We start from the raw sequence: 10,270 nt of genomic DNA, 5'->3' as shown, positions 1-10,270 counted from the left end.
ATCCCAGAACTTTGGGATGCTGTGGTGGGCAGATCACTCGAGGTCAAGAGTTCAAGACCAGCCTGGCCAAAATGTAAAACCCTGTCTCTACTAAAAATACAAAAATTAGCCGGGTGTGGTGGCGCATGCCTGTAATCCCAGCACTGGAGAGGCTGAGCCAGGAAAATAGCTTGAACCCGAGAGACGGAGGTTGCAGTGGGCCGAGATTGCGCCACTACACTCCAGCCTGGGCAACAGAGTGAGACACCGTCTCAAAAAAAAAAGAAAAAAGTCCTTCCTCACCCTCAGCATGTAGAGACATCAGTCCTGCATCAGATCCCACTTACCCATAAGATAGGCGAGTTCTTGACACCAGGCCAAGGGGCAGAACCCCAAGATTCTGGAAGCTCCACAGACCCAGAGCCAATGTCTGGTATCCTCAGAAGAAATCTCTAGAACTTTTTGAAGCTTTGTTCAGGCCACACATGGGGAAACTGGGGCTTGAAGGGGGCCACGAGGAGGAGCAAGCCTGCCAATGTGACTCTGGAAAATTCCCCTTCCCAGGGAGCTCCTGCCCTAATACTCTACAGACGGTGACTTCCCTCCTAGGCCTGCCGCAAGAAGACACAGATGGGCAAGAACTCCATAGCTTAAAAACTGAAGGCATGTTCTATGCGTGGCAGGGAACGTCGGGAGGAGCCAGGCCTTCCAGGTGGCGAGAAGGTTTGTGTGAGGGTCAGTCCCAGCAGCACCATCTGTTGGTGAGCTCACTTTATTAAGGACATTTCCAGGGAATTAGATGTTTGTTTTAAAAGAAAAGCTGTTCAAGGACACTTATGCAGGGTTCGTCATGTGAGACAGCCACAGGGGAATGGTAGAGGCAGGAACCCCCTGCCCCCCAGCTTTCTCTCCACATGGCCTCAAAGAAAGGTGCTGGAGCCGTGGACACCAGGGTCTTCTGCAGCCCAGGACTTTGCTTGGGTAGGAGTTAGACCAGCCAGCACGAGGAAAATCTTTGGAAATGGGATCAATTAAAGTTTCCAGATTATCTTTCCCCAGCACCCTACATACTCCTCCTTGCTCCCATTTTAAAAATATATAGGCTGGGCAAGGTGGCTCACACCTGTAATCCCAGCACTTTGGGAGGCCAAGGTGGGAAGATCACTTCAGCTCAAGAGTTCAAGACCAGCCTGGGCAATATAGTGAGACCTCCCCACCCCCTACAAAAAATTAGCCAGGTGTGGTGGTGGTGCATGCCTGTAGTCTCAGCTATTCAGCAGGCTAAGGCAAAATCGTTTAAGCCTGGGAGATGGAGGCTGCAGTGAGCTGTGATCGTGCCGCTGTACTCCAGCCTGGACAACAGAGCAAGACCTTGTCTCTAAAAAAATTTAAAAAATTTTTTAAAGAGTTTAAAAACTGTAAAAAGAAACAGTCATTCAAAAGATTAACAATTACCATACTACAGGTCAAAACATTCCACACAGTGAACTTTCTCTGAAATCCTTTGCCCCGGAAAGGAAGTATTTGGATACACAGCATATTTCCTCCTAACTTTATCCAAAGAAGAAAATAAGCATTGAAATAGAAGAAGCTTAATTTTGTTAATGTCCTGGAATGTTGATGATAATCCTTTCGTATTTTTATTAGAGTAACTCTTAATGTTGAAACAGCTTTATAACTAGCAGGCTCAGGGCATCTTCATTGTCCAGAGTAATTTCCCTGTGTAGAACTCTCAATGGCTCCCCATTACCCACAGAAAAAGGCCAAGCTCTTTGGCATAGCACATAGTCCTGCCCCAGCCTAAGTTTTGACTCCTCTTTCTACCACAACTGAAGCAGGCCCTGTTCTTTCTTCCATAACCTTGAGAACCGTCGTCTCATTCCTAGAATTGCCTTCTCCTTTATCTGTCCTCTGACTTCTCATCCCTTAGGATTCTGTTCAAATATTATTAATACCTCTTTTCCTAATAATAATTTATCATTCCTAATCATGTTCATTATTCTCCTCTCTTTTTTTTTTTTTTTTTTTTTTTTGAGACAGGATCTCTCTCTGTCGCCCAGGCTAGAATGCAGTGGCGTGATCTCAGCTCACTGCAACCTCCACCTCCCAGGTTCAAGTGATTTTTGTGCCTCAGCCTCCCAAGTAGCTGGGACTACAGGCATGTGTCACTATGCCTGGCTAATTTTTGTATTTTTGATGGAGATTTCACCATGTTGGCCAGGCTGGTCTCAAACTCCTGAACTCAGGTGATCCGCCTGCCTTGGCCTCCCAAAGTGCCAGGATTACAGGCGTAAGCCACTGCACCTGGCCTATTCTCCCCTCTTTGACTCTACTTTTTAATCAGCATATGTGTCTCATGATGCATTTAATGATTTGCTTGCCCATCTGTCCCTGCCAATACGTTGTGATCTTAACAACCAAGAGCTTGGTGTTTGCTAATGGATACCTCTAGAATCTAGCATTGGATATTGAAAGGACTGTTTAAGCACCACTTTTCTGTAAAATGGGAAAAAATACTACCCGTCAGCATTTTCATGAGATTAATATTACACGCATAAGGGCCTAGCATACTGCCTAGAATGTAGTACCTATCCATTAGCATCAGTATCCATAATACCAACAATATTCATATTATGTTTGTTAAGTGAATGCTTAAACCTTGCTTTATAAAATTATAGTCACATGGTCATGCAAAAGTACACTTAATTAGATTTGGGCAAAGCTGGCAAGGTAAGAGAAGGCAGTTTGGAGGCAGAGATACAGGGTGAGTTCTGGAATGACAGCACCTCATTGCTGACTCACTTAGCCGGTCTATGGCTCAGCTTCCAAGGCTCTACAAATTAGCCAGTGAGTATTAATCACCAGCCCAGCCCACAAGGTAATCAGATCCAGGAGAGCCAGCTGATAACATTCCTGGAGTTCTATCAAAACACTGAAGGCTTACTATGAGGCAATGACAGTGGTGGATAAATCAGGTGTTTTCCTGGCTCTCAAAGAGCTCACAGCTTCATGCGGGCAGCAGAGACATATACAGGGGACAACAAGACAAGTTGGAATTTGGCAGATGTTATAGTAGAGATACAAGCAAATATATTGATGGCGCAAAAGAGCGCAAGACGAATTTTATTTGAGGGAATGGGAAGCAGGAATGCAGGTTTATTCTGTACCCATGCTGGGCCGGGAGTAGCTCATTTGGTCTTCATAATATGGTGAGATAGAGAATGTTGGCCGGGCATGGGGGCTCATACCTGTAACCCAGCACTTTGGAAGGCTGAGGCAGGAGTATTGCTTAAGCCCAAGGAGTTCAAGACCAGCCTGGGCAACATAGCAGGACCCCATCTCAAAAAAAGAGTGTTAACCTACTTTAGAGATGAGCACACTAAGGCCCAGAGAGGTGAGATAACTTAGCTAAATCACAGTGATAGTAACTAGGCTTCGAATGAAGGCCTTTCTGGTTTTGACGCCAACACTCTTTATTGCACCAGCCTAATCCCCAAGGGAGCTGAAATGGCCACATGGAAGCACAGTGACCAAATAGGGAGAATTGAGTACCCCAGATAGAAGGGATCATGTAGACAAAAATCCAGAGAAAAAGGTTCAAAGATGTGTGTGTGTGTGTGTGTGTGTGTGTATGTGAAAGGGGAGAGTGGAAGGGGGGAGTCATGGCTGGAAAAAAGCCTGACAGACTAGGGCCAGATCACAGAGTACTTTGAGTTTTAGTCCTAAGATTGTTGTCCATTGTTATTTTTAAATGATGATAATGAAACTATAATAATAATATTATATAGTGCCTTTATTTTTTTCGGTCTTATTGAAGTGTAATTGGCAAATGAAAATTGCATACAGGACCAGGTGCAGTGGTTCACGCCTATAATCTCAGTGTTTTGGAAAGCCAAAGTGGGAGGATTGCATGAGGTCAGGAGTTCAAGACCAGCCTGGGCAACATAACAAGACCCCCATCTCTACAAAAAAATTAAAAATTAGCCAGGCATGGTGGCACGCACCTGTAGTCCTAGCTGTTTGGGAGGCGGAGGTGGGAGGATTGCTTGAGCCTAGGAGTTTGAGGCTGCAGTGAGCTATTATTGCACCACTGCTCTCCAGCCTGGGTGACAGTAGAAGACCTTATCTCAAAAACTTTTTTTAAAAAATTGTATAAAATTGGCTGGGCACAGTGGCTCACACCTGTAATCCCAACACTTTGGGAGACTGAAGCTGGTGGATCACTTGAGCCCAGAAGTTCAAGACAAGCCTAGCCAATATGGTGAAACCCCATCTCTACAAAAAATACAAAAATTAGCTGGGCATGGTAGAGTGCACCTATAGTTCCAGCTACTTGGGAGGCTGAGGTAGGAGGATCATTTGAACCTGGAAGGTGGAGGTTGCAGTGCACCAAGATCACGCCACTGCACTCCAGCCTGCGTGACAGAGCAAGACCCTGTCTCAAAAAAAAAAAAAAAAAAAGAAAATTTATACAGTCTTGCATCCATTGAAGTATAGAGTAGATTAAATAATAAAAATAAATATTGTATATAGTAGGCCCTCTGTATCCGTGGGTTCCACAGCCATAGATTCAACTAACCATAGGTCAAAAACTTTTGGAAAAACATTTATGTTTATATTGAACACGTACAGACTGCTTTTCTTGTCATGATTCCCTAAACAATACAGTATAACTACTATTTACATAGCTCTCACATTGCATTGGGCATTACAAGTAATCTAGAGATGATGTAAAGTATACGGGAGGACCAGCCTGGCCAACATGGTGAAACTCCATCTCTACCAAAATATACAAAAATTAGCTGGGCCTGGTGGCAGGCTCCTGTAATCCCAGCTACTCTGGAGGCCGAGGCAGGAGAATCACTTGAACCCGGGAGATGGAGGAGGTTGCAGTGAGTCAAGATCGCACCACTGTACTCCAGCCTGGGTGACAGAGTGAGACTCAGTCTCAAAAAAATAAAATAAAATAAAATAAAATAAAATAAAATAAAATAAAATAAAGTACACGGGAGGATGTGCATTGTATATACAATGACTATACCATTTTATATCACGGACTTGAGCATCTATGGATTTTGATATATTTGGTGGGGGTTGGAGGGTCCCGGAAAAAATCCCCCATAGAAAGCAAGGGACAACTGTATATTTAAGGTGTACAATGTGACGTTTCAATACACATACACATTGTGAAATGATCACCGCAATCAACTAACATATCCTTCACCTCACATACCTTTTATTTTTATTTTTTGTGGTGAGAACATTTAAGATCTACTACTCTCTCAGAGAATTTCAGGCGTATAATCCTGTCTTTTACCTATAGTCACTGTATTGTATCTTAGATCTCCATTACTTATTCATCTTGCTTAGCTGAAACTTTGTACCCTTTGACCAACATTTCCCCATTTTTCCATCCCCACAGCCCATGGCAACCACCATTCTACTCTGCTTCAGTCACGTTTTTGGATTCTACCTACAAGTGAGATCATACAGTATTTGTCTTTCTGTGTCTGGCTTAAGTCACCTCACATACTGTCCTCAAGGCACACCAATGTTATTACAATATAGTGCCCTTCTTATGACCAACTTAAGGGTATTTCATATCTATGATGTCCATTTCCTGCTGACATTTGCCCCATTTTATGGATCGGAACACTGAGACAAGCACTTGTTTCAGTAACTTGTGCAAAGTCATGACACAAGAGGCAGAGCAGACCCTTAAACACCTGGTCCCTAACAATCTACTGTGCTCTAGACAAAGCTGAAGAAGATGTGGACCCTGAGCCTCAGTTTCCTCATCTGCAAGATGGAGATAATACCTACAAGAGTTGTCTCAAAGAGATTTTGCGACTTCACAAGACCACACGGCGGGGGTGGGGTGGCAGGGAGTGAGGGGATCTACTGATAGGGAGATAAGCAAATATTTCCTGTAACCCTGGAAATGTCATTAGGGCCCTTAGCAAAAGAGTTCTAATGTTCAGAGAGACTATCTGGAAGAGAGAAATCTACAACTGAAAGAGGCTGTAATGATGGGCACTCAAGAAAGGAAACCACCACCTTTGCACATCTGAGCCACTAACAATGACTTTAGTTGCTGAATATGCTTCTTAGCTCCTACTAGTAAAGTCTTGTCAAACAGGAAACAGGTTTTTAAGGCAACGGGGTCCCTGTGAGTTCAAACTTCTGCTTTCAAATGTTCTTACAAGATGCACAACTGGCACTGACTTACAGGAAATATTTAATTGGAATCGGAAGGCGCTGGCTCCACGGGCCTAGTTTTATATTGTCTACAGGCTTCTGCTGAAATGATTTTAGTGTGTAAGCACCAGTCCGTCACTTATTTATATTTGCCAAGGGGGAGTAAAACCAAAACATAGTCCAAGGGTGTTTCTGGGGCACAAGTGCAATCTGCCCAGGGTTAGGAAAAGAGTGGGGGAGAAAAATTGCCATGCAAAAATTCCTCTTAAAAAAGAGAAGGGCTGGGACTGAACTCAGAGTGACATATTTATGAGCTCAGTATCAGTTGCTTGAGCTGATAAGCGTTGGTCATTAAAGGAAGGAAAAGTCACCTTTGTGTATATAAAATATACAAGATTCGTAGTCTGAAAAGACTGAACAGGAAAGCATTGGGTAAATAGAGGATATCCCTTAAAGTATAATGTGAAAATCAAATTACTTCAAGAAGGAAGAATGTAGGTGTTTCTTTGTAAGTGAGAGGTTGAGAAAACGAATGACTCCTTAATTTGAAATCAACATTAACTGGCTGCCAGCCTTTTGTGGCTCAATTCTGAGAATGTAGGACAAAGAAATGCCTCCTTCCCAAAAAGCCCTTTGGTCCCTCTTTTATGCGTCCCCTGCCTGGACTCCACACTGGTTGAGAGGACAGATTATAGAGTCAACTGCATGGAGGTCAGGCACTCAGATCTGCCTCTCACTGGCTCGGTGAGATTGGGCAAATTACCTGTTTCTTCAAGTCGTCTTCTTCTTTTTAAAAAAAAAAAACTATTTTATGTACATATTTATTTATTTGTTTGTTTGTTTTAGAGATAGAGTCTCACTCTGTCATCCAGGCTGATGTGCAGTAACATGATCATAGCTGACTGCAGCCTCAAACTTCTGGGCTTAATCGATCCTCCCACTTCAGCCTCCCAAGTAGCTGGGACTACAGGCGCATGCCACTGTGCCTGGTTCTCTCTTTATTTGCAAAATATGGATAATAATAGTACTTGTCTCTTGAGATTGTGTGAGGATTACATTGTAAAGTGCACTTCTGCTGCCTGCCCCCAAGCCTGGTCTATAACAAGCATTCTGTAAAGATATGTTCTTTTTATCATTATACCCAAGACCACTGGTCTTCCCAGAGATTTCCAAACCCTGGAGGAGTTTTGCAATTATCCCAACAAAGTGTCAAGGAATGAATTCTTCCAATACCCTCAAAGAGGTTAATTTATTCTAACAACAATATGACAGTCTAGCGCACCTTGGTAGGTGAGGGTGGGAGTGGGGACAGAAGAAGAGCATTTCCTGGAAATCCTATAATGATTTCATTTTCTAATCCCCAAACGACCTTGGTCCATGGGGATGCTGGCCCGCCCTCCCTCACCCCAGGCCTTGGTTTTTTGCAGTCTTCATCTGTAGTGTCATCAGTGGCCCCTAGATTAGGCCTCCCAGAGTAGACAACAAAACCCCCACCTCCTGTCCCCCTTCAGAGACCACTAACTCTTCCTTATCCCTTATTTCTACTTCCTCTCGGAACCTGCAGGATTCCGGTCTGATAAGCATATCTGCATTAGAAGCCAGACTTTGCATATCTCAGGATCCACCCTCACCCTTAGAATATTCACCTCCATAATCCACTAACTGGCCTGTCCCCATTCAGTCACAATTGTAGGTTCCTGCAAAATGATGGTTTATGACAAATGTTCTTCCCTCAGGCTAGGTTAGAAAAGATTTTCTCCAGAAGAAAACAGACTAGAAAAATACCTTATTTTTGTAGAATGTTCTACCATGCAGGAAACTTTTGTTCCTTTGCATCCACCATGTACACTGTTGGACGTGCCCCTTCAGGAGCTCCTGCTTGTCAGGGGGCTGACTGCATGGGTAAAAGTTAAAAGTTGCTCATGGAAGCCTCAATTTTCATTTCTTTTTAAAAAAATTGACATATAAGAGTTGTACTGGCTGGGCACAGTGGTTCACTCCTATAATCCCAGCACTTTGGGAGGCCAAGGCGGGCTGATTACTTGAACCCAGGAGTTTAAGACCATCCTGGGTAACATGGTGAAACCCCCTCTCTACAAAAAATTAGCTGATTGTAGTGGCACACATGTGTGTCCCAGCTACTTGGGAGGCTGAGGTGGGAGGATCACCTGAGTCTGGGAAGTCAAGGCTGCAGTGAGCTGTGATGACACCACTGCACACCAGCCTGGCGAAAGAGTGAGGCTCTGTCTCAAAAAAAAAAAAAAAAAAGTACATGGGGGGCACATGTGATATTTTGATACCTGCATACAATGCGTGATGAACATATTAAGGCAACTGGTATATCCATCACCTCAAACATTTATCTTTTCATTGTGTTGAGAATTTCCTAAAAAGCTCATTTTTCAGACTGATTAGAAATAGAAGTGTGGGCGGTCTCTCTCCATTTTTCCCTTCTCAAGCCTCTATGATCTTTTCCTCAGTAAAATACATTCCTAGTTTGATTTTAAGTCATTCCTCATAACCCCTGTCCTGGATTCACCTAAAATGAAAACCTCAGAGACATTGTAATGCCTCTCTCCATCTCACACCTCACAAATCCATCAGCAAATTCGAGTTTGCTTCTATTTATTTACTGAACCCAACTACTCCTCATCCCTTGCAGCGTTCCTGATCTGGTCCAAGCCACCACTAGCTCCTACCTGGTTTTCTGCAAGTCTCCTAACCAGCTTCTACTCCTGGCTTCTACTCTGTCCCTCTGGTATCCATCTCCACACAGCAGCCAGAGTGATCCTTTTAAAACTTAGGTTAGGCCGGGCGCGGTGGTTCACGCCTGTAATCCCAGCCCTTTGGGAGGCCAAGGCAAATCACTTGAGGTCAGGAGCTCGAGACCAGCGTGGACAACATGGCAAAACCCCATCTCTAGTAAAAATACAAAAATTAGCCAGGCATAGTGGTGCACGCCTGTAATCCCAGTTACTAGGGAGGCTGAGGCAGGAGAATGGCTTGAACCCGGGAGGTGGAGGTTGCAGTGAGCCGAGATTGTGCCATTGCATTTCAGCCTGAGCAACAAGAGTGAAACTCCATCTCAGAAAAATAAATAAATGAATAAATAAATAAATAAAACTTAGGTCAGATCATGTCACTTCTCTGCTCAAAACCCTCCAATCCCCCGACCCCATCCTGAGAAAAGGTGCAGCCTCTACAGGGCCTACAAGGAAAGGCTCTGTACCCTCCAGCCTCTCTCCCCTCATCTGTTGTGCTCCTCCTTGCTCAGTCCTTCTGCAGCCACTCTGGTCTCCTTGTGGTTCCTCCAACATGCCAAGCATAGCCCTACCCCAAGGCCTTTGCATGTTCTATCTGCCCTGGGTGGTTCTGCCCCCAGATAGCCATATGGCTCACTCCCTCACCTCCTTCAGCTCTTTCTTGGGATCTCACCTTCTTAATGAAGCCTCCTCGGACTGCCATATTTAAAATTTCAGCCCCTGCTCTCATATCCTCTATGTTCCTTTCTTTATTTTTCGCTATATCATTTCCACCATTCTGTTGGTATTTAGTTGATCATTGTTTTGTTGAGTTTATTTATTTTATTTTTTTTTTTTTGAGATGGAGTCTCGCTCTGTCGCCCAGGCTGGAGTGCAGTGGCGTGATCTCGGCTCACTGCAAGCTCCGCCTCCCGGGTTCACGCCATTCTCCTGCCTCAGCCTCCTGAGTAGCTGGGACTACAGGCGCCCGTCACCGTGCCTGGCTAATTTTTTGTATTTTTAGTAGAGACGGAATTTCACCGTGTTAGCCAGGATGGTCTTGATCTCCTGACCTTGTGATCCGCCCGCCTCTGCCTCCCAAAGTGCTGGGATTACAGGCGTGAGCCACCGTGCCCGGCCTGTTTTGTTGAGTTTAGATTTCATCTCACTAGACCTCACTAGACTGTAAGCTCCACCAGGGCAGGGATTTTGTCCGCTTTGTCCCAGTATCTCCAGTGCTTAGAACAATACCCAATTCCAGTAGATGCTCTATTACATTTTATATTCAAGCTCAACAGATGAATGAATAAGATGGATGTGCTTCACAACTGAGTCACAACTGATGTATTCAT

Source organism: Pongo pygmaeus, chromosome 17 (assembly GCF_028885625.2).
Source record: "Pongo pygmaeus isolate AG05252 chromosome 17, NHGRI_mPonPyg2-v2.0_pri, whole genome shotgun sequence".
NCBI classification, from domain to species: Eukaryota; Metazoa; Chordata; class Mammalia; order Primates; family Hominidae; genus Pongo; species Pongo pygmaeus.
The sequence above is the reverse complement of the archived record's forward strand: the minus strand, read 5'-3'. Positions refer to the sequence as shown.